Raw genomic sequence first — 25266 nt, forward strand, 5'->3', positions numbered from 1 at the left:
TGCCATCCATGGAGCCAAAGTTTTTACAGTGCTAGACCTATCATCGGCGTACCACCAAGTCGCTCTCCACCCGGATTCTAAGCCCCTCACCTCTTTCATAACCCCGCATGGAGCTTATCAATTTTCCAGACTGCCTTTCGGCCTGGCATCTGTGGCAGCAGTGTTTCAACGCGTCATGCAACACATTCTGCAAGGTCTGGGAAAAGTTCTCTGTTTCCAGGACGACATCCTGATTCACGGTTCGTCAGCAGAAGAACACAATAAAACCCTGGAAGCAGTGTTGACCAGACTTAGTAAGGCAGGTTTCACCACTCAGAAGGACAAATGTAAAATTGGGGTGGAATCTGTAGTTTATCTAGGTCACACCATCTCAAGCGAAGGAATCAAACCCAAATCCAGTCTGGTGGACTCCGTTAAACTAGCCCCTGCACCCACCAACAAGGAGGAACTCAAATCATTCCTGGGGCTGGCGTAATACATGTCAAAGTTCGTCAAAAACTTTGCGGATCAGGTGCGTCCCCTCAGAGAGTTGCTGAAGAAGGGGTCCGAATTTGATTGGAAGCAAGATCACCAATCAGCTTTCCAACTCATCAAGGAGGCCATCGTTGATGCACCCATTCTGAGTGCTTTCAATCCCAATGCTAGAACAACTCTCACCACAGACGCCAGCGCGAAGGGTTTGGGAGCTTCACTTACGCAGAGGACTAACGGTCAAGAGACAGTGATCGCCTTTGCTTCTAGAACTTTGAGAGATGCCGAGCTGAACTACTCAACTATAGAAAAAGAAGCTTTGGCATGCTACTGGGCCATAAACCAGTTCAAGTATTTCTTATGGGGCATCCCTTTTGTGTTGAGGACGGACCACGAACCCTTAATACCGTTATTCTCCACTAAACGCTTGGAAAATACCACTCCACGCATATCGAAATGGGTGCTGAGTCTACAAGGGTTCAACTACACCATGATATACGTCCCAGGAAGTGAAAATAGGGTAGCGGACTGTCTCTCCAGACTACCAATGACCAATGGGAACCCGATGCAAAACCCACCGGAGGAGACAATTCTGTTGGTTGAAATTCCAGCCATCAATCGGGAGGAGTGGGAGAAATCCATAAGAGATGAAAGTGATTTTGCTACACTGAGGAACTTGTTTAGAAAGGGTTGGCCTGTTGACAAGCAGGAGGTGCCGGAGTCTATGCGCCATTTTTGGCCGGTGCAAGATGAATTATCTATTGTTGAGAACTAAATTTGCAGAGGAAGTAAGATCATTCCTCCGAAGAACATGTATGAAAGAATAATACAGATTGCCCATGAGGGCCACCCAGGGAGGAGCATGACGAAAAGCAAAATCAGGCAACACTATTGGTTCCCCGGGATGGATTCTCTAGTGGAAGATCAAGTAAAGAATTGCGCAGCCTGCGGTTGTTGTGACAAAACCAAAGTTGTCCGCAAAGCACCGTTAATCCCTGTGGAGGTGCCCACCGTACCATGGGAAAAGTTGGGCTTGGACATAATTGGTCCCTTAAACCTACTGAACCAATTTCATAGGTTCATGTTTGTTCTTATAGACTACCACTCTCATTGGATTGTAACGAGAATGGTATCTTCCATCACCACCGCGTCGCTATTGAATTTTTTGAGGGACACTTTTTCCAAGGAAGGCATACCTGGTGTCATAATAACGGACAACGGAGTTCAATTCGCTTCAGAGGAAATGAAGCAGTTCATGTCCACGCTGTCCATTTCACACATCAAGGCCCCACTCTACTGTCCCAAAGCCAATGGACTGGTGGAAAGGGCGAACAGGATGTTAAAGGACACCATCCAACTAGCATTGAGCTCCCAGGTTCCGGTGGAGGAAGGCATTAGGAAAATGCTGTGGTCATATCATACATCGCACAATGCTGTCTCCGGAGTGTCACCATTTGTTTCTCTCAAAGGCAGGAACCTGGGTTCCAAACTCACTCCTAACTGGCTAAATGGAGGAACTCTGGTGTGGGTGGATAGAGACGCTGTGTTGGAGAAAACTCACAAACATCAACAAGAGTACAAGCTCAGGTACGACAGTCATTGGGGAGTCTCATAAAAGAAGTGGAGTGAAGGCCAGTGGGTGGTCGTTAAGAGGCCGTCCCTGTCTAAATCCAAGATCTCCTCATTTTCCAAACCACTGAGGATAACACGGGTTAACAACAATTCAGTTGTGCTGGAAGACGGAGGCACGTGGAGTATGGACAACATAGCTAGTTGTCCAAGCACTACTGGTTCCAAACACACTGATGAGAAAGAGCGTAGTCCTGAAACGTCCAATAGTGGGGAACTCAAAGTGGCAAGGGTACGTAAACCTCCAAGTTGGCAATCAGACTACAAAATGGGACCTTAATTTTCCCACGTCCCAGCCTCCCATTCCTCATGGGTTAGATAGCCTTCAGGTGCGGGGAACTGTTGTGGGATTGCATTTTTGTACTTCTCTACCCAACCTTATACTTGGGGGAACGCTATTCCAGGTGCTCTAGTCTGCGGAAAAAATGTTCTGTTATATATTTCCCCCCATCTGCCCTTTTGGCTATGGGGTACGTCCATCTGAAAATTCTAAGTCATGTGTATTTTCTCTGCCTTGCAGGGAGATGTGTTGTAATTTGGTCCTGTCTCCCTCTTCACCTTTTCCCCCCTTCTCTCCCTCGCCTTATGGGCTTGCCCATCCTTAGAATGTTGGAGCTGAAGCTCCTCTTAGAATGTTGGCATCTCACATGAGAGGCCGTAGGATCCACACGAATAAACTAGAACTTCTTCACTATCCGTTTCCGGAGTGTATTTACAACAATTACATTATACATTACATTACAACATATACTTTCTCAGAACAAATTACTTTAGTATAAATACTTTGCAAATAGGCAATAGACTTTTAAGTACAGTAGTTACAGTTGTTGCAATGGGCAACACAATTTCTAACCACAGGACTGGATCCTAGATTCAGTCTTGGGATATCTCCTGTAAACAGTAGAGTAAAAGCATTTTGGTTACAGTAGTGATTTTTAAGGAATATTATTGTATTTTAAAAGTTGACAATTAGAAACTTTTTCACATCGAATCACCAATGTTATCCTATGGGAGGAAATTCACTTACCAGATAAGTAGTGTTATTGTTACTTTTTCTTACTCAGTGGTGCATCCTGGATCCAGCACTGGTGCATCTCCTGTAAACAGTTGAAAGAATGTGTTTAAGTCATACAGGCGATTTTTAAAGAATATTTGTAGTTTGTGAAAATCGACACAAACTTTTCTGGTGAAAACCACACAATGGATTCCTATGGAAGGAAATCCAAGTTACTGGTAAGTACGGTTAGAATTACTTTTCAGGGTCAGTGCTGGGCTAAAAGATGCAGCACTGGGTTCTCACCTGATAACAGGTGACAAAATCGGAATTCGTTCTGCGGATGATTTTAGGTGAATATTTTAAAGTTCCAAAACTCCACACTTAGAAGAATTTCCAAATGAAACCAGTCAATGTTAGCCTATGGAAGGAAATCCAAGTTACTGGTAAGTACGGTTAGAATTACTTTTCAGGATCAGTACTGGGCTCAAAGATGCAGCACTGAGGTCTCTCCTGATAACAGGTGAGTAAATCGGAATTCGTAGTTCTGCTGATTTTATAGGAATATTTTAAAGTTTCAAAACTCCACACTTTGAAGAATTTTCAAGTGAAACCAGTCAATGTTACCCTATGGAAGGAAACTCACTTAGCAGGTAAGTAGTGTTATCATTACTTTTTCTTACTCAGTGGTAGATCCTGTATCCAGCACTGGTGCATCTCCTGTAAACAGTTGAAAGAATGCGTTTAAGTCATACAGGTGATTTTTTAGGTTTTTTTTTAGTTTGTGAAAATAGACACTTAGAAACTTTTCTGCTGAAAACCAGACAATGGATTCCTATGGAAGGAAATACAAGTTACTGGTAAGTACGGTTAGAATTACTTTTCAGGGTCAATGCTGGGCTAAAAGATGCAGCACTGGGTTCTCTCCTGATAACAGGTGAGTAAATCGGAATTCGTTCTTCGGATGATTTTAGGTGAAGATTTTAAAGTTCCAAAACTCCACACACACAAGAATTTCCAAGTGAAACCAGTCAATGTTAGCCTATGGAAGGAAATTCAAGTTACTGGTAAGTATGGTTAGAATTACTTTTCAGGATCCGTACTGGGCTCAAAGATGCAGCACTGAGGTCTCTCCTGATAACAAGTGAGTAAATCGGAATTCGTAGTACATCTAGTAAGTGCCACAGAGCTGCGTAGCAGAGAGATGTCAAAAGGGGCACGGCCTGCACCACCGCTGCAACGCAGCACTGCGCAGTGGCACTTCCTGGAAACACCTGGTGGGCTACTTGGCCCCCATGGCCCCTCAGGTTTGAAGTGGAATTTTTTCCCCAACATAAAACGCGCCACAGGGCGTGTTTGCACACATCACGTAAGGCCCTGTCCCCTCGCTTCACCACTGTGTAAACACGCCCTATCACCGTTCTAAGTTGAATGATTAAGTCCCCTTCAATCCAAAGGGTCCCTAGGGTCAAACTAGCCCACTAGGTACATCCAGTAAGCGCCACAGAGCTGTGTTGCAGAGAGGTGTCAAAAGGGGCGTGGCCTCTGAACACCTGTCTGCAACGCAGCTCCCTGGTGCATACTGGAGGTACCTGGTGGGCTAGTTGGCCCCCAGGGACCCCTCAAGATTGAAGAGGAATTATTTCCTCAACTCAAAATGCACCACAGGGCACGTTTGCACAATGGTAAAGGAAAGGGGCGGGGCCTGAGGTGACATGTGTGCAAACACACCCTGTGGCGCGTTATATAATGGGGAATTAATTCCTCTTCAATCCTGAGGTGCCCTGGGGGCCAACTTTCCCACCAGGTACCTCCAGTATGCGCCAGGGAGCTGCGTTGCAGAGAGGTGCAAAATGGGGCGTGGTCTCTGAACACCTGTCTGCAATGCAGCTCACTGGCACATACTGGAGATACCTGTTGGGCTATTTGGCCCTCAGGGACCCTCAGTATTGAAAGAGTATTAATTCCCCAACTTAGAACGCGCCACGGGGCGCATTTGCACAGTGGTGAAGGGAGGGGTGGGGCCTGAGTTCACATGTGTGCAAACACGCCCTCTGGCACGTTTTAAGTTAGAGAATTAACTCCTCCTCAATCCTGTGGGTCCTTGGGGCCCAACTAGCCCACCAGGTACCTCCGGGGGGTGCGTTTGCAGAGTGGTGCAATGAAGGGGGGTGGCCTCTGTCCGCGATCCCATTTATTTTTTATTTATTTTTTTAAGAAGGGGGGGCTCTGTAGCCCCCCTTCTGTTTCAAATTTTTTGGCCCTGGGGACCCCATCCCCCAGGGCCTGCCCCCTCATTTTTTTTTAAAACAAAAAATCTGGGAAGGGGTCCGTGTGCCCCCCTCCCAAGGCCATAATCTGCCCCGGGGACCCCATACCCCGGGGCATGGGCCTTTTTTTATTTATTTTTTTATTTGGAGGGGGGCTGCCTTGCCCCCCTCCTGTGGCCACTTACGGCCCCGGGGACCCCATCCCCCGGGGCTGGCCCACTCCGTTGGGGACTGTGGGGGATCCCCAATCCCCCCATTGTCCCAGCCGGCTCCCAGCATCCTGCAGCTAACATGCTGCTCCCCATGTGGAAAAGCAATCTGGTTTGCTATTTGGAAGAGAGAGCAGGTTTCCTGCTCTCTCTTCCAAATAGCAAAGCAGTTTGCAATGACAGGGTGGGAGCCGCGAGGCTCCTGCCCTGTCATTGCAAATGGCAGTGTCCTGGGGGTGGGCACCCCGGGACACTGCAGGAGCCGCCCTGGGGAGTGGCGGTTCCTAGGGCCTGTACAAGGCTCCAGGAGGGGGGCTATGTGGCCCCCTTCCCACATTTGCAAGAAGCCCCGGGGGGTGGCGGTCCCCAGGGCGCGGGGGGGCCTCACAGCACCCCCACACCCAATTTTAAGTAGCCCCAGGGGATAGCGGTCTCTGGGGCTGGGGGGGCCTGAGAGCCCCTCCACCCAATTTTAATAAGCACCAGGGGGTGGCGGTCCCCGGGGCGGGGGGGCCTGACATCCCCCCCTATACATAATTTTAAAAAGCCCCGGGGGTGGCGGTCCCCGGGGCTGGGGGGCCCAGAGGGGCCCCCCTTTACATAAATGATCATTGCCCCCAGGATTTGGCCACCCGCGGGCTAAATACCTAACAAGCGTGGTTTTTTTTTTTTTTTTTTTAAATCGGCAGGATGCGCGCCTCCAGCACACATCCACCCGTTTGAAAAAATATATATATTTTTTTTGGGCCTTGGGGGCCTTGTGGGACCCCCTGAGCAGGCTTAGGGTGGGCAGGGTGTTTCTACCCTGCCCCTTTTTCGCGTTTTGCGAGGTGTTTTTGTGGGGTTTCTTGTGCCTCGGTTCTACTGATGCACAAGATGGCTGCCAACACTTCCTGATTTGGAGTGTTGACAGCCAATTAGAAAGCAGCTCATGCACGGCAGGGTGCGCGCTGGGTGCGCATACGGTATGCGGATCCTCCGAGGCCATAGATATATATGTACTTTTAAATATCTTTTTCTCAGGAACTACTGAACGGATTTGCACCATTTAAGCAAAAGGCATGAGTCTGAACTGAAGACTACCTCTTTGCCAAATTTGGTGTAATTCCGTTCAGCAGTTCGGGCTGTAGCTGCGGCTAAATGTCCTATGGGAAATTGCATGGGGAAAACACGTTTTGGGACCCCCCCCTTTTTTCTCAGCCCCCGCTACATGAATCATCCCGAGACTTTCAGGATAGGAGTGGACCGGAGCTGGCCAAAAATTTTGAAAATTTCGTGAAGATTCGTCAACGGGCACCAAAGTTTATCCAAATAGAATTTTGCGGATTTCCTATGGTGAATAGGCCCTAACCATAACTACCTACTAGCGACCACCAGTAGGTTATATATATATATATATATATATATATATCAACACACTCCTCCGGAACACCCAAGAAGCTGAAGCGCTAGTGGATCACTGAAAAAAAGCTCTTTATTCGGCCATGGCATGACACGTTTCGTCAATCGCTGACTTTCTCAAATGCCGCCAAACAGTGCAAGTGCAAATTACAACCACATTTAAACACCTCATGTCCCGCTACGATTGGTTGAGGCATCGGTGCAGTCTAGCAGGGGGTGTGTCAGGACTAAGACCTCCGAGTCCAAACAGAGCAGGCCCTCTAACGTAAGTACTTCCCCAGTTGGTTGGGCCCTGCTGACTCCCCACGCCTCCTTGTTCTTTACTGTGGCTGGCGAGCGTTTCTCCGTGATCCTCACCCCTCCGCATACACTCACGTACAGAGCCCCTGGAGCCAACTTTAGTAAGTCTTCACCTCCTGTGCGATAGCAGTCTAAATCAATGTTCGGTAGGGCACTGTTACGGAGAAGCGGCGTTTCGGCTTGTTTCAAAAAGTTTTTAAAGTTGCCAAAACATTGCCACACAGCCGCCGAACAACTTAGTGGGGTGGGTACTCCTCGATGCTTGTAGCCGCATCCCAACATCAAAACCACACTCCTCAGGAACACCCAAGAAGCTGAAGCACTCTTGGATCACTGAAAAAAAGCTCTTTATTCGGCCATGGCATGACGCGTTTCGTCAATTGCTGACTTTCTCAAATGCCGCCAAACAGTGCAAGTGCAAATTACAACCACATTTAAACACCTCATGTCCCGCTACGATTGGTTGAGGCATCGGTGCAGTCTAGCAGGGGGTGTGTCAGGACTCAGACCTCCGAGTCCAAACAGAGCAGGCCCTCTAACGTAAGTACTTCCCCAGTGGGTTGGGCCCTGCTGACTCCCCACGCCTCCTTGTTCTTTTCTGTGGCTGGCGAGCGTTTCTCTGTGATCCTCACCCCTCCGAATACACTCACGTACAGAGCCCCTGGAGCCAACTTTAGTAAGTCTTCACCTCCTGTGCGATAGCAGTCCAAATCAATGTTCGGTAGGGCACTGTTACGGAGAGGCGGTGTTTCAGCTTGTTTCAAAACGTTTTTAATGTTACCAAAAGATTGCCACACAGCCACCGAACAACTTAGTGGGGTGGGTACTCCTCGATGCTTGTAGCCGCATCCCAACCTCAAAACCACACTCCTCAGGAACACCCAAGAAGCTGAAGCACTCGTGGATCACTGAAAAAAAGCTCTTTATTCGGCCATGGCATGACGTGTTTCGTCAATTGCTGACTTTCTCAAATGCCGCCAAACAGTGCAAGTGCAAATTACAACCACAGCGGACAGGAGCTGGCCAAAAGTTTTGAAAATTTCGTGAAGATTCGTCAACGGGCGCCAAAGTTTATCCAAGTAGAATGTTGCGGATTTCCTATGGAAAATAGGTCCTAACTATTACTACCTACTAGCGACCACCAGTAGGTTATATATATATATTTATATAAAACCGAAGTTAAAAGGCAGCTCTCGGATACCAACTGTTATGAGAGGATCAGTATGAAAATCTATAATACCTCCAAGGAATCCCTGAAGAAAATGCTACATGCCTACAAAAGGCAGGGATTAATTTCAAGCCAGGAATTCAATTTTCTCTTCAACGAATTTCCGATCATTCCCTCGTTCCGTCTGATACCCAAAATCCACAAAGGAGTGAAGCCGGTACCAGGCAGACCCATCATTTCATCTATTGGGAGCATCAGTGAGAATGCAAGTAAGTATGTGGACTACTTTTTACAGCCACTAGTCCGTGAATTACCAACTTACGTTAAGGACACTGGTGATTTCATCAGGAAACTAGCGAGTATTCAATGGTGTGAGGATTTCTTGTTGGTGACTCTTGACATAGAGTCTTTGTATACGAGTATAGAACATGACACAGGAATTGCTGCTATTAAACACTATTTGGACTGCAGACCCATTACATTTTACAGTCATAATGCCATGCTTTTAGAACTTATTCACTGGGCATTGAACAACAACTATTTTATGTTTGCTAACGATTTGTATTCCCAAAAGAGGGGAGTCGCTATGGGGGCCTGCTTCTCCCCCAGCTACGCCTGCTTGCATGTGGGCTGGTGGGAGGAGCAGGTCCTCATGGGAACCCATGCCGATGTGTTCAGAGCTAATATCGTTGAGTGGTTTAGATACATCGACGATGTTTTTATGGTTTGGAAAGGTGATCGTGAAAGTGTGACAAATTTTATTGAAGTTTTAAACATTAACACTTTTAATCTAAAATTCACTTTTAATATTGATGATACATCAGTTGAATTTTTAGACACAAAAGTCACGATTGTTGAGAACCATATAGAAACTTGTCTGTACAGAAAACCCACCGCTGGCAACTCCATCTTACACGCCAGCAGCGCCCATCCACCTCACCTCATAAAAAGCATCCCCTACGGGGAACTCCTCCGCATTAAACGCATCTGCAGTATTCCGGAGGAGAGAGCTTTATACTCAGAAGAGGCAATGTGTAGGATGAGGCAACGAGGTTACTCTGAGGGGATCCTCAGGGAAGCCTATGAGAAAGTAGAATCCATTTCTAGGGACACCCTGCTCAAAGATAAATCAGCAAGAACGACTGAATGCAATTCAGCTGATACACCTGATAACGCAACCTCCAATGTTCCCCGACTGATTACTACATTTAACAAACAGCACCATAGGATCAGGGCCATTGTCAACAAAAACTGGCCCATTGTACTAACTGATGGTGTATTGGCTCCAATGTTACCCCCCAAACCGGTACTGACGTTCAGAAGGTCAAGAACTATGAAAGAGGAGCTTACGAGACCAAACACTGCGAACCAGGCCAATAGTTCTTGGTTAAAACCCAAAAATGTTTTTTTCAAATGCACCAGTTGCAGAGCATGCAAATTCGGTCATAACACCACCGAATATTCAGTCCCGTTCAGTACAAACCCCAGACAAATTAAGGGCCACTTTACCTGCAGATCAGAATTTGTGGTTTATGCCCTTTTCTGTACATGCGGCTTGTATTATATCGGTAGCACCAAATTACAAGCCCATGTCAGAATCTTACAACACTTAAGGGCAATTGTCAACAATGACTCCAGCTACCCGGTGGCACGTCATTTCAGGAAACAACACAACAATGATCTCAGTTGCCTGAAATACTTTGTTGTAGACAGTGTCCCCATACAGAGAAGAGGGGGCAACAGAGAGAAAATTCTCAGACAACTCGAAACGAGATATATACTAGAGTTCGACAGCAAAGCTCCCATGGGGTTGAACAACACTGAGGACTTACATAATTTTATTTGAGTAGCAGTATGTCACTCGGTTTTTAACAATCTTAAACTACTCTTTCAATACTTGTTAAAGATTTGTTATGAGTGCATAAGAAACCATTTTAACCGATGACACCTGTTAGATTAGTCCAATTGCTTAATCTGTAACCTCATCAATCTGATTTATACTGTGTTTATTTAAGAGTAGACTTCTTGACTGGCCGTTTGAACTAAACTGTTCCTCCTTTGTCTTCTTTGTTGTTATTGTTTTTGTCTGTGTCTTTCGAATCTAAAGGGGTATTTCTCAGGAAGTAAGAAAAGGAAAGAGAAAAAAAGAAAAGGGAAAGAAAAAAAAGAAAAAACAAGTAAAAAGAGAAAAAGAAAAAACACAAATTCCTTCCTTGATTGTTGAGGTGTTCCAGTTCTCCTGATCAAATGTATAAACACGATAAGTGTCTTAAATCCCCCCTCTTTCTTCCTCCGTGTGCCCGTTTTCCCGTTTGCCTAGCTATTTTATTAGTATTTTCACTTTCCTCACTTTTTGACCAGTTTTTAGGATTTTTACAATGGCATATGTTCTGTAAAGGATTTTAGGGTCCCATGTATTGATTCCTCCAGTAGACACACTTTTAACACCTGTTGAACAGTTATAATGAATTTAGACCTTGTATTATGTATTTGAATGAATCAGGTCACATTATAGCTGCTATGTGCATATTTATTCAGTATGTATTTGCATCTTTTGCATCTTTGTTGCGTATTTTGCACTTTGTATTTCTTCGCACTTTAAAGGCATATCTTGCACTTCAAAGACTGACAATTTGCGTATTTGCACAGCCAACTGCGTGTTCTTATGTTTTATGGAACCTTTATTGCCTGTACATGGTTTCGACCTCAGCTGCTATTATTACCAGTGTATTTGCACGTATAGCTTTTTCTGCATTTGCCTTGTTAAACCAGCATATTTCTTTTATGTTTATTATCACAAAGATCACGTGGTCATAGAGTGCTCTTTCAATATAAAGGCCAGTAAAAGCGGCAGTTACTGCATGTGATCAAGGCCATCTGGTGGCCGAAACGCGTAATGGCGTGCTGTGTGGGTGCTGACTTTTATTAAAGACCTTGAAGCACGAGCTGGTGTCCGTGTGCTTCTTCCTCGCCGACTGGAAGTGGGAGACAGCCTTTTGGATTTTATATATATATATATATATATATATATATATATATCAGTTCAATTGCATCCCTGGCAGGGCAGCCTCCTCGTAGCCCCCGCGCAACAACACAAACACGGACCACCTTCTTTAGTGCAAGGAATTTATTCGCTCAACTGCTTGATGTCGCCATAACGTTTCGGCTCCCCTTGAGCCTTGATCACATGACAACAAATGAAAATACATCACTTCCTTAAATAGGAGGAACCTTGAAAAGCACGTGATATCATTAGGGTATAGGAATGGAAGACAGACTTGAGTTTGGTATGTTGCTATGAACCAAACGATATTTACATTTTGATTTTTGTAATAAACACCCAAAGTTGTTTACTAATTGGATTAATATCCACGAAAAATATCCGATTTTTGTATATATTATTATAAAGTCAGCTATCGGGATAAATCCCACATCATCCTCCAAATATAATTCCTAATGCCTTCATTTAATATTCATTTAACTGCAGCTCCCTGCGGTCGTGCTTAAGGTTTGAGGTAGTTAGCTGAGTGCAAAATTTATGCTAATAAATTAACACAGAATTCAATAATTTAACACTCAAATACAATGCATTAAAAAACAGTTATACATGAAAAAAACCTTAAAATCAATTAAGATACGTTAATAAACATTGGCAATTTCATAAAAAACAACTCTGTGCAATGTAAGTGCTAATGGGGAAAAGATGGCCTTAGCTGATCCCAGCTGTCAAATTGTTGTTGATTGACCTCGGACCTGCCTTCCCGGTCTGTGATACTGGATACAATGCTTATGAGTAGTCCAGATTATTGATTTAGAGTGATGGAAATAATCAACATCATGGGTTTGCAGTATTTAAAGATATCAAAAAGAATAGGCTGAGATATACCTAATGAGAAAAGATGGGCGAGTGCATTCCATATATTAGTACATATAATTCAACATACCATCAACCCTAGGGAACCTAATTGGTGATGTGGTATGTATTGCTGCGCAATCTTATTGATATGATTCTGGCATAATTCATCCCAAGGAATGGTGACTTTGTTTGTTCTTTTAAAACAATAAATAAATTACAAAAAGGTAAAAATAATAATTTCCCCCTTTAAAATAACCTCTTAATACAAACCCTCAATGGTTTATTATAGTCCCAAACCTTGGGCCAGACTTCATTCATATTGCTACTAACGATTGCACTCTATTAGTTCCAATAAATATTTGAATACATAAATAAATAAATATGTGTCCTGAGAAGGGTTTAATGTAAGATAGTATGCAAATCTTCAGTGACGTTAAGTCCAATGGGGGATTTCGAGTTCAGCTGGAGTATATATCTAGTTTCCATCTGTCTCAACCTCGCTTCACGATTTCCCCCACGTCTACTCGGTGGCACCGAGTCAATGACAAAAAAAGATAGGTCCTTGTTGTTACTACGGTGTACCTCCTTAAAATGTCGTGCCACCGGGTAGGTGTTGTCCTGATTTGTGATCGCCCTCAAGTGCTGGAGGATACGTTTGTGTACCTCCAGTTTCGTACTCCCTACATACTTAAGTGCACATGTGCATTGAAGCACATATATCGCGTATTCAGTTTTGCAAGTTAAAACCTTCTCTATATTATATTTCTTGTCACTAAAACCATCTTTAAAATACTTAGTGTTGACCCCATGTGTGCAAGCTTTGCACGTTTTGCATCTAAAAAATCCTCCATTTGATTGGAGCCAACCAGTTTTTTCCATCACCTCCGGATTGGTATCTACAATAAGATCTTTTAGGGAGGATGCCCGACTGAAAGTTATAGTAGCTCTGCGAGGTAAAGTTGGACCTATAATAGGGTCACTTAGCAAAATGGGCCAATTGCGATTGAATATGCGATAAAGATCAGCATGTTGTTTACTATATCCTGTTATTATCCTGAAAACATTTTGAGGTTCAGATTGAGATGGGTTAAAGGGCTGAGTGACCTTAGTTGTGTCATAATTATTGAGTAGATCTTGTCTAGATTTCATTAGAGATCTGCCAATGGCCCCCTCAATAGTTTTAACAGAATACCCCCTTTGCAAGAATCTCGATTTACTGGATTCTTGGGCCGCTTTTAATTCAGTTTCGTCACTGCAGACCCTTCGAATTCGAAGCATCTCACCATAAGGTATGCTCATGATGAGATGTTGGGGGTGTGCGCTAGTCGCGTGCAGGATAGTGTTGCCAGCTGTTTTTTTTCTAAACAGTTTAGTTTCAATGGTCCCATTCTGGATATACACTACAGTATCCAAAAATGTAACCTCGGTCTGACTGAGATTCACCGTGAAATTGAGATTGTAATCATTGGTATTAATTAGATCCACAAAATTGACAGCTGCTTCTCTAGTGCCGTCCCATACCACAAATAAATCATTGATGTACCGATACCATGCTATAACATTTGTGTCCATTATGGCCTTATATTCCCTTCTGAGGAAAAATTAAAAAAGGATAAAAAAATGGTTATAAGGGGCAGTGATAAAGGAGGAAATATCGTGCTGATGCCCAGAGCACTGTATGATAAAGAAGCATATTCTCAGTTAAACAATCGACAACACTATGAACGATGCAACATATCCGATTTGAAGACCTTACAATTGGAATATCACAAGAATCTTCTGAAATGGAAAAATAAATCTCTCCTATCCAATGATGAATATGCATACTTGAAAACTGACTTTCCTAGAGTTCCATTCATTTATTTCATTCCAAAGGTACATAAGGATATGATCAATCCCCCTGGCAGGCCTATCATATCAGCCAGGGGAGGCCTTTTGGAAAAAACCTCTGTATATATTGACTATTTTTTACAAGGTTATGTCAAGTCGCTCGATTCTTACATTCAGGACACGGGTGATTTTTTATTGAAACTCCAAAAAATTGAATGGAAAACAGGGTATTGGATGTTAGCATTGGATGCATCGTCCCTTTATACCAGCATAATACACAAGGATGGCTTGGCAGCGATTAATTTTTATTTATCTAAAAGGGACAATGACTTTTCTGACCATACCAAAATGCTTTTAGAAATGGTGAAAATCTGTCTACATAACAACATCTTTATGTTTAATAATTTGATGTACCGACAGCTCCAAGGAGTAGCCATGGGGGCCAGCTTCTCTCCAAGCTACGCATGTTTACACATGGGGGCTTGGGAGGAGCTGGTCCTCAGAAGGGAATATAAGGCCATAATGGACACAAATGTTATAGCATGGTATCGGTACATCGATGATTTATTTGTGGTATGGGACGGCACTAGAGAAGCAGCTGTCAATTTTGTGGATCTAATTAATACCAATGATTACAATCTCAATTTCACGGTGAATCTCAGTCAGACCGAGGTTACATTTTTGGATACTGTAGTGTATATCCAGAATGGGACCATTGAAACTAAACTGTTTAGAAAAAAAACAGCTGGCAACACTATCCTGCACGCGACTAGTGCACACCCCCAACATCTCATCATGAGCACACCTTATGGTGAGATGCTTCGAATTCGAAGGGTCTGCAGTGACGAAACTGAATTAAAAGCGGCCCAAGAATCCAGTAAATCGAGATTCTTGCAAAGGGGGTATTCTGTTAAAACTATTGAGGGGGCCATTGGCAGATCTCTAATGAAATCTAGACAAGATCTACTCAATAATTATGACACAACTAAGGTCACTCAGCCCTTTAACCCATCTCAATCTGAACCTCAAAATGTTTTCAGGATAATAACAGGATATAGTAAACAACATGCTGATCTTTATCGCATATTCAATCGCAATTGGCCCATTTTGCTAAGTGACCCTATTATAGGTCCAACTTTACCTCGCAGAGCTACTATAACTTTCAGTCGGGCATCCTCCCTAAAAGATCTTATTGTAGATACCAATCCGGAGGTGATGGAAAAAACTGGTTGGCTCCAATCAAATGGAGGATTTTTTAGATGCAAAACGTGCAAAGCTTGCACACATGGGGTCAACACTAAGTATTTTAAAGATGGTTTTAGTGACAAGAAATATAATATAGAGAAGGTTTTAACTTGATAATAATAATAATAATAATAATGGGTCTTGTAGAGCGCAATGGTGACGCACAACGGCGTGTCCCCGCGCTGAGAGTGTGAGCGTGTTCAGAGGGAGTCCTGCGGGGAGGGCCACTATCTGGTGTACAGATATGTTTTCAGCTTGGCTCTGAAGATAAGCTCTGATGGTTCCAGACGCAGTGCTACTGGAAGTTTATTCCAGCATGATGCGGCGAGGTACCTGAAGGACCTGCCACCCATCCTTGCTCTGGACACCTTTGGGATAGTTAGGCGCCCTGAACCAGAGGATCTCAGCGCGCGGGATGGCTCGTATTGTGTCAGGAGACCCTGAAGAGGAGGGGGTGCCCTGCCATTAATGATCCGGTGACAGGTGCAGAGGGCCTTGAATTCTACCCTGCTCCTGACCGGAAGCCAGTGCAAGGCTTGGAGCGCGGCTTTGGAGGCTGATCTTCTAGGAAGTTTGAGAACTAGCCGAGCAGCGGCATTTTGCAGGACCTGTAAGCGGCTCAGATTCTTCTCGGGGATACCTAGATAGAGAAGGTTGCCATAGTCCATCTTGGACGTGACTAAAGCATGCACTAATGTTCGGCGGGCTCTAACGGGAAGGAGCTCCAAAACCTTCCTGAGAGTCTTAAGGATCCCGAAACAGGTGCCGACCACCCGGTTGACCTGGGGGCCAAAGGTAAGATCGGAGTCGAACCAGACACCTAAATTCCTCGCCTCCAGGCAGGGGGTAGGTGTTGGTCCCAAGCAACTTGCAAAACTGAATACGCGATATATGTGCTTCAATGCACATGTGCACTTAAGTATGTAGGGAGTACGAAACTGGAGGTACACAAACGTATCCTCCAGCACTTGAGGGCGATCACAAATCAGGACAACACCTACCCGGTGGCACGACATTTTAAGGAGGTACACCGTAGTAACAACAAGGACCTATCTTTTTTTGTCATTGACTCGGTGCCACCGAGTAGACGTGGGGGAAATCGTGAAGCGAGGTTGAGACAGATGGAAACTAGATATATACTCCAGCTGAACTCGAAATCCCCCATTGGACTTAACGTCACTGAAGATTTGCATACTATCTTACATTAAACCCTTCTCAGGACACATATTTATTTATTTATGTATTCAAATATTTATTGGAACTAATAGAGTGCAATCGTTAGTAGCAATATGAATGAAGTCTGGCCCAAGGTTTGGGACTATAATAAACCATTGAGGGTTTGTATTAAGAGGTTATTTTAAAGGGGGAAATTATTATTTTTACCTTTTTGTAATTTATTTATTGTTTTAAAAGAACAAACAAAGTCACCATTCCTTGGGATGAATTATGCCAGAATCATATCAATAAGATTGCGCAGCAATACATACCACATCACCAATTAGGTTCCCTAGGGTTGATGGTATGTTGAATTATATGTACTAATATATGGAATGCACTCGCCCATCTTTTCTCATTAGGTATATCTCAGCCTATTCTTTTTGATATCTTTAAATACTGCAAACCCATGATGTTGATTATTTCCATCACTCTAAATCAATAATCTGGACTACTCATAAGCATTGTATCCAGTATCACAGACCGGGAAGGCAGGTCCGAGGTCAATCAACAACAATTTGACAGCTGGGATCAGCTAAGGCCATCTTTTCCCCATTAGCACTTACATTGCACAGAGTTGTTTTTTATGAAATTGCCAATGTTTATTAACGTATCTTAATTGATTTTAAGGTTTTTTTCATGTATAACTGTTTTTTAATGCATTGTATTTGAGTGTTAAATTATTGAATTCTGTGTTAATTTATTAGCATAAATTTTGCACTCAGCTAACTACCTCAAACCTTAAGCACGACCGCAGGGAGCTGCAGTTAAATGAATATTAAATGAAGGCATTAGGAATTATATTTGGAGGATGATGTGGGATTTATCCCGATAGCTGACTTTATAATAATATATACAAAAATCGGATATTTTTCGTGGATATTAATCCAATTAGTAAACAACTTTGGGTGTTTATTACAAAAATCAAAATGTAAATATCGTTTGGTTCATAGCAACATACCAAACTCAAGTCTGTCTTCCATTCCTATACCCTAATGATATCACGTGCTTTTCAAGGTTCCTCCTATTTAAGGAAGTGATGTATTTTCATTTGTTGTCATGTGATCAAGGCTCAAGGGGAGCCGAAACGTTATGGCGACATCAAGCAGTTGAGCGAATAAATTCCTTGCACTAAAGAAGGTGGTCCGTGTTTGTGTTGTTGCGCGGGGGCTACGAGGAGGCTGCCCTGCCAGGGATGCAATTGAACTGATATATTGTGGTCGAGTGGCAACGTACGACCAGCACACGGGACCCTCCCCATTTTGGACAACGCCACTTACGGAGCCGTTTTCCCGGTTTGTCTGGGAAATATATATATATATATGTAATTATATTCAAAACTATTAAGCTATCTATAATACATTAGAAATATGACCTATATTAGCATTTACCACAGAAGGACATAACTGAAAATAAATCCTACAAAAACTGAACTTACCAACAAATTCAAACTAAAAACAACTTTAACCAATAAAATAAGACAATCCAGATGGAGAGGGGTATATTCAATTTCCTCATAATGATTATTGGGGGGGTACACTGAATTAAAAGAATACCAAGTATGACTTAGAGTTGTTACAATGTACCAGGGACAATAACGGAGACCTGATACCGAACCTTCATAGGAAGAAATGCTTCAACCATTATCGATCACGTATTGATCTCAGCTACTGTGCTAGCAATCAGCGTCTAACACCAAGGGTTGCTCAGCCAACGCTGAGTGACCATAATTGTATTATTTTGACTGTCCTCTTTTTGTGCAAGATGATTGAAGTTCCATTGAGTACCATTGCTAATAATGCTCCTATAAGACTGAATAGGGTATGTATCAAGTGGGTGGGAGTTGATCCCTCAAAGACCTTATATGATATCATTTCTAGATGCCTTGCTGATATTGTCTTAATGATGAAGCTAGTTCAACCCAGTTCCTAATCAGTTTTTATTTTAAATAAATGATGCAAACAATGATGTGTTCATCTTTCCCTCGTAAACCTAAACATGGCCAACATGGAGGTTGGTTCGATCATTTATGTACTTCGGCCTCCCATCAACTGAAACAGGCCCTACTTTCCCAACCCAGAGATAATGTCTTGGTTAAGACCCTTCTGCTTAACTATAAAACAGCCCTCTGCATCTGAAAAAAGAACTACAAGAGGCAGCATGGGCTAAATTGTCCATAGCTGCGGTTTCCGCAGCTAAGAAACGTTTTTGGGAGACATTCAATTCACCATTTCTAAAGAGTGACTCCTCCCCTGAGATGTTATCCCAAGCCATGTGCAAAGCCTGGGCAGCCTATTTTTCAGATATTTTTTATCTACCTGATGCAACAGGAGGAGCTCACTAAGTGAACTAGAGAGGCGTTGGCCCCCCTACAACTTAACATCACGATTGAAGAGGTTTGGTTTGCACTGAAGGGATGTGAAGGAAGTTAAGCCCAGGGACATGATGGAGTCCCAGTGGACGTCTTTGAAGCTGCGGTTGATTTGTGGAGACCAATTTCAACCAGGGTGTTCAACGCAGGAGTAGTAGACTGGATTCCCCCATCGAGGGAGACATCCGTTATTATACCCATTCACAAAAAGGGTAATAAAACAGAACCAAAGAGTAATCGCCCAATATCGCTTTTGGATTATTCAGCTAAAGTGATGAGTAAAGTGCTATTACAGAGATTAGAAAAATGGTTATGTGAAAACACAATACTTTCCCCTGTGCAATTTGGTTTCAGACACAGGGTGGGGACCATAGAGCAATGTGTGAATCTGGACCTGTTAATAGATAAATACACGTGTGCTAAAGGAGGTAGATTGGACCTCTGTTTTGCAGATCTAAGTAGTGCCTTTGATCTAGTTGATCACTCTATTCTCTGGCCGATCCTATCTACCTAGCCCGATTATATTTTTCCTTGCAAGGTTATACGAGAATTTGTCAAGCAACGTGGAATTTGGTCCACGGGGCAAATTCACGATGAACTTCAAAGTGAAACGAGGTATACAACCAGGCTGTATCCTTGCTCTGCTATATTTTTCATTATTTATTAATAAGGTGGACAAGGTCCTACACAGAGTTCAAGCAGATGCCCCACAAATTTCCGAAAGACCTATTCCAGTGCTGCTTGATGCAGACAATGCTGTCTTGCTATCTAGCACCCCAGTGGGCTTAGAGCGACTAATTAATACTTTTGGGGATTTTATTTCGGCAAGGAAATTGTAGTTAATAAATCAAAGACATATACAATGGTCTTCGGGCCTAAGCCAAGGAAATGCAAAACCTTTTATATTGATAACACCCTGGTAATTACTGTTGACTCCTTTTTCTATTTGTGACCTTTGCAGGAATGGGTCATGGTCTTATGAAATCACAAACGTTCAATCCAAAATGAATCAAAGGGCTCATGGGGTTTTTAAGTTTGCAGCGAAACTAGGCTTTTGACCAATGAGAGAGATGTTAACCATTTAAAGTCCATGCTGTGGAGGAACTGGGGTGCATGCACAAAGGGTGGCACCCCTGCATACACTCCATGGCCCAGAGGCATGGCCCCCTTTGTTTCCTTTCCACCACGCTTTTAATGGAGGAGGAACCGCATGAAAATTGTGTCAGAGAGGTAACTTGAAATGAGCTTGGTGGTACCTCAGCAGTCACACCAAGCATATTGCTGCCTCTACACTGCCAGGGAATGGTGGTTCCCTGGTGGCTGCGATGGGGCAATGGTGGTCCGACCACCCTAATTGTGATAGGGCGGTCGGAAGACTGCCACGCTCCGCGAGTCTGGTCGTCCGTGGACCACCAGACTCGTAATCGAGCTCTAAGTGTAAAATATTCTTAAACAGCTAATTTGCCTTTGAAATTAAAAAAAAGATAGCACTAGCCTATGTCCCTGTCACAGAGATAGCAAACCACCTTCAATTGGATTAGGTCCTTCCTCGAAGGTCGAACCCAAGCAGTACGACTGGCCCCCTCTACTGCCCCTAAGATCGCCACCATGTGCGGGGTCCCACAGGGTACGTCCTTATCCCCACACCTGTTTAATCTCTACCTTCTGCCCTTGATTCACTCCTTAAGAAACAGGAAGGTAACAACCTTTAACTACGCTGATGATCTGCAGCTTGTTTTCACTTTGGACAATTCCCCAGACTCAGTCCATGAATTTCAAGCCACTATGATCCACATCAAGAGCTGGATGGACCTCAACCACCTTAAAATCAATCCAGGCAAGACCGAATTAGTCTTGCCAGGGAAGAGCAAGATCTCTTGGGGCCCACACTACTGGCCGACCGACTTAGGACCTCCCCCCACTCCCTCCCCCTCCGTGAAGAGCCTTGGGGTCACCATAAGTGCCAATCTCTCGCTTAGAGGACAAGTAGGGGCAGTCGTCTCTACCTGCTTCGTCCAATTGCGCAAAATCAAGAAGATTGCCCACCTGCTGACCCACTCCGCTCTCATACAGGTTGTGATAGCCCTGGTCCTCTCTCGTCTCGATTTTTCTAACTCCATCTACCGCGGCCTGCCATTGTTTTTACTCAAACATTTCCAGATGGTACAGAACCAGGCTGCAAGACTAATCCACAGACAACCTAGATGGCAATCTGCCAGACTCTTGCTATCTAAACTTCACTGGCTCCCTATCGCCCAACGCGCAGCTTTCAAGACAGGGTGCTTAATTTCTAAGGTCCTGCACTGCAGGATCCCCAAATTAATCAGTGGCATTATTGCAAGGAATGACCCACACCACAACCTATGGTCAGCCCATCTTCAGTTACTGACTACCCCTGCCTTTAAGCACAAACGCCAGGGAGGGTGTAGGTTCTCCTATCTTGCCCGTAAATTCTGGAACTCCCTACCACTAGCGATCCGGTCCTGTGATAACCTGTTGGGGTTCAGGAAAGTGCTTAAGACTTGGTTGTTCGAGCAAGCCCACGCGTAATCCGTCTCCGTCTTGACACTGCCCAAAGTCAGCGCCATGAAACCTTTCGGTGTCCGTGCGCTTTAGAAATTTCTGCTAACATAACATAACATAACATAACATAACAAAACTACCGTTTACTAATAAAAAGCCCTTCCTGCCAACAAAACGAAGACAAACTAAGCCCCCTAATGAAATATTGAGTTGGTAGACTGCATCCCTCCATACAAATATACCAAACAAAATTGCAAATACTATGGTGTAATGTCAATGACAGCACCTCGATATAGGAAGCCAAAACAAAGAATGCAGTGCAAGAGTGGCACAATGCCTTCCAATCCACACTAGGCAGAACCCAAACTAAATGCTTTAAATTTATAGAAGCATTACAAAAAGAACAAATCTACCAGTAAATATAAATGGAGCAATCTGTCAGCCAAATTGCACCTAAACTTAGCAAATAAACCAAAAGAATGCACAACATGCTACAATTTACAGTCAAATTCTTCATAAACAACAAAGGAGTAGATTACTCAGAAATAATGGCCAAAAGCATATCATAAAATAAATAACAACATACAGAAGTCCCCAAAAACTGTAACAAAATCTAAAACAACATGACAAATCATTTCTTGAACAAATAATAAACATAATATTTATAACATCAGTCTAAAAATTGAATACAACTCCAATGTTAATTAATACTGAGATAATAAAATAACATATTTTTATTTACAGAGTTTTATATAGCGCAAACTTGACTCGAAGGTATCAGGTATCAGACCACTTTACATGATCACCAGTTGCGTTACATGAGGACACATTCATTTTCGTTAGTCACGTGGAGATTAAGTGTTTTGCCCAAAATCACAGGATGTTGCGCGTCCTTGCCGAGACTTGAACCTGGTTCCCCAGATTTGAGATCGACCGCCCTTGCCGTTAGGCCAACTCCTCTCCCCTAAATAATTTACAGAAAAAATGTAAAGCTCACTAACCAAAACTCTTAAAGAACAAACTCAATCCACCATGTACAATAAATGCAAGCCATAAACCACACAAAACAAATAAAAATCACATAATATATTCACAATCTATAAAATATAACATTTCCAATCCGAAATAAAGGAAATAAAATTGAAATAAATAAGACCTACTGTTCTGTAGCTGCAGATCTTCCTTTGTATCCATGTAGTCTAAAATATTAATCCAGCAAAAATGGGAACAAATGTGTCCAAAAAAGACCCCCAAAATGCAAAATGAAATGAATCCAATAGACATCCCTCAATGCAAATTAAAGTATCTAAGAACCATAAGAACCTCATAAAATTGTTTCTAAAAAAGAAACACTCCTGGAAACCCCAAAAGAGCTTAATCAAAGTAAAAAATATTGGTTTATTATACACCACAAGTGATTTCCTTTTTTAAAATAAAAACGGTAATTCCAAATGCCCACAGGACATGTTTGTAGGTAAATCATGGAAAATAAACTAGGTCTGGGCATAAAACTCTGCTTCTCCTGCAGAGTTTGCGAAATTTGGTAACTCTGAGTTACCGATAAGCTCCGCACTCCAGAACGTGTGCGGGAGTGACTTGCCGGGCAATCAGGATTGCCCACGAGATTTTCATAGCTGTTTGCGGGTGCCACGAGATATGCTAGCTGACAGAAAGTTCACCTGAGAGATTTTGCGGTCGCCAACACGCCATGTGCCAGCGACTTCTGGGGAATGTTTTCTGCCGTATGCGATCCGGAAAGCACAGGTTCTACCATGGCTGCAATCTGGGGAAGATTCTCTCCTCGAGAAGCATTAAAATCTTCCCAAAATGACAATTTGGAGTTAAAAACCTCAAATGGACATTTGGCATTGTTTTTATTGTGCGAGGAGTCCTTTCTTTTTCTTTTTTTTAAATCTTTTTTCCCAACTGGAAAGAAGTGTCCCAGAGTCTCCAACTTCCTGTTACTGTCCAGCATGCTCCTCCCAGTGCTTTGTCCATCTCCTGGTCACTTTTCAGTTGGATTTGGAGCTGGAAGGATTACTCTTTGTGTCTGCTGCATACACCATTGGATTTAAGGACTTTGTTTTTGAGATTTTACACGTAGGCCCAGTGCTAGTTGTGGGTGCATGACAACTGTTTCTGTGGAGTCTGTTGATTTGAAACATCACTTAGGCCATGGATGGATTTGGATTAAAATACATAAAAAATGTAGTGGCATTTACATTTTTTTCTTCTTCCTTCAAACAGTGTTTAGGTGGGGTAATGCTTCCGGAGGACATTTTTTTGGCATTGCTAAATTAATACTGTGTTCCCTGTGTTGCCAGTGTCTCCTTAGTCTGACCCGTGGGTGTGTGTGTTTGCCATAGGCCACCATTTGGCTTTACTCCCCATGTTGCCAGGGGGCCTTTTTCTATAACTGTCAGTGTCCATAGGCCTGCATGTGTTCTTTGTTTTCCAGGCCTCCAGCTTGTTGTTATGACCATGTGGCTGGCGGACATTTTGTGTAGACAGCCAGTGTGCTTTTGCAATAGGCCTGCATGTCTTTTTTGTTGTCGGCATGCCTTCTTGCTGTTTGTTGTTCTGGTTTTTGTTGTGTGACCACAGGCAATGTGGCTGGCGACCATTTTGTGCAGCCAGCCAGTGAGCTTTCCCCATAGCCCTGCAAGTGTTCTTTTTAATTTGTTCCCTATCCATTCTTGCTAGTTGTTGCTTGAGACCATGTGGCTAGCAGCCATTTTGTGTAGCCAGTCAGGGAGCTTTTGTCATAGGCCTGCATGTCTTCTCTTTGTTCCCAATGCCTTCTTGCTCAGCGTTGTTGTTGCTGACCATGTGGCAATGGCAGGTGACGATTTTGTGCATCTAGCCAGTGTGGCCCTTTGCTATGCCTTATGCTTGCATGGATGATTGAGCAATGAGATAGCAGTTTAATAAATTATTATTATATCTTTGAGGATAACTTCACTTACTTATATATTTTTTATTTTTATGTTTTTCCATGTTAGTATTTATATGAATTTCTTTATTAATTATTATTTTTTTAATTAATGTTTTGAAACTTATTTGAACATTTTTAAATTATTATAATTTTGTTAAAAGATGTTTTTAAACCATTTTCAATACATCTGGTATCAATGAATAAACCCCATGTCTTCTATAGTGTACAACAGCATTCATTATCTAAGGATTATTCCATTGTCACTTGTCAGCTGCACCTCTCTGAATGCCACATCCCACGTGGTGTACAGAGAGCAAACAGTTACATCTGTTTGTTGTTGTTGCTCTTTATTATCCTTCTTGAGTGTACAGTCAGTCACCATGAAAGTTTATGTTGGTGTGGTTTTCGGTTTTATGAATGGCTAAACTGTATTGGTAATTATGTATAATAAGAGTAACCAGTGACCACACTAAATAATATTGTTTGTTTGTACTACCAATTGAACTGCAACAATGCCACATTTCACTGATGTTTTTCTTGCTTCTTTTCTTTTAGGTGCACAAGAGACAACATCACTCACAGTACTTCCAGACAGAAGGCCTGTGCACGACGTGACACATGACCCACACATCAACTGGTGTGAAGCTAAGTGCCACTGCTAACTGACAGTTTCATGATGGCCCCAAAGAAAGGTGCTACCAAGAAAGTGTCCAGTGTGGAGAAGAAGGAGCTTATTACCACCACTAGTATCTCTTTTTTTTTTCTTTTATTGAAAACCAATATCAAATAGTACGCCAATAGCAGTGGCATCCAAACTGAAGAAAACAGATTTTGTAGGAAGGTTCTGGG

General features: G+C 43.1%; 1 long non-coding RNA gene across 1 annotated transcript in view; it reads right to left on the minus strand.

Annotated features, from left to right (window-relative positions):
• Window positions 1-25266, minus strand: part of LOC146798207 (uncharacterized) — a 59268-nt gene that overhangs the window by 19222 nt on the left and 14780 nt on the right. Inside the window, exon 2 of the long non-coding RNA XR_014969127.1 lies at window positions 3128-3197. This is a non-coding gene — a long non-coding RNA (uncharacterized LOC146798207). The remainder of the gene's footprint in view (window positions 1-3127; window positions 3198-25266) is intronic.

The sequence above is a fragment of the Triturus cristatus genome, chromosome 9 (assembly GCF_964204655.1).
Source record: "Triturus cristatus chromosome 9, aTriCri1.1, whole genome shotgun sequence".
In the NCBI taxonomy this organism is placed as follows: Eukaryota; Metazoa; Chordata; class Amphibia; order Caudata; family Salamandridae; genus Triturus; species Triturus cristatus.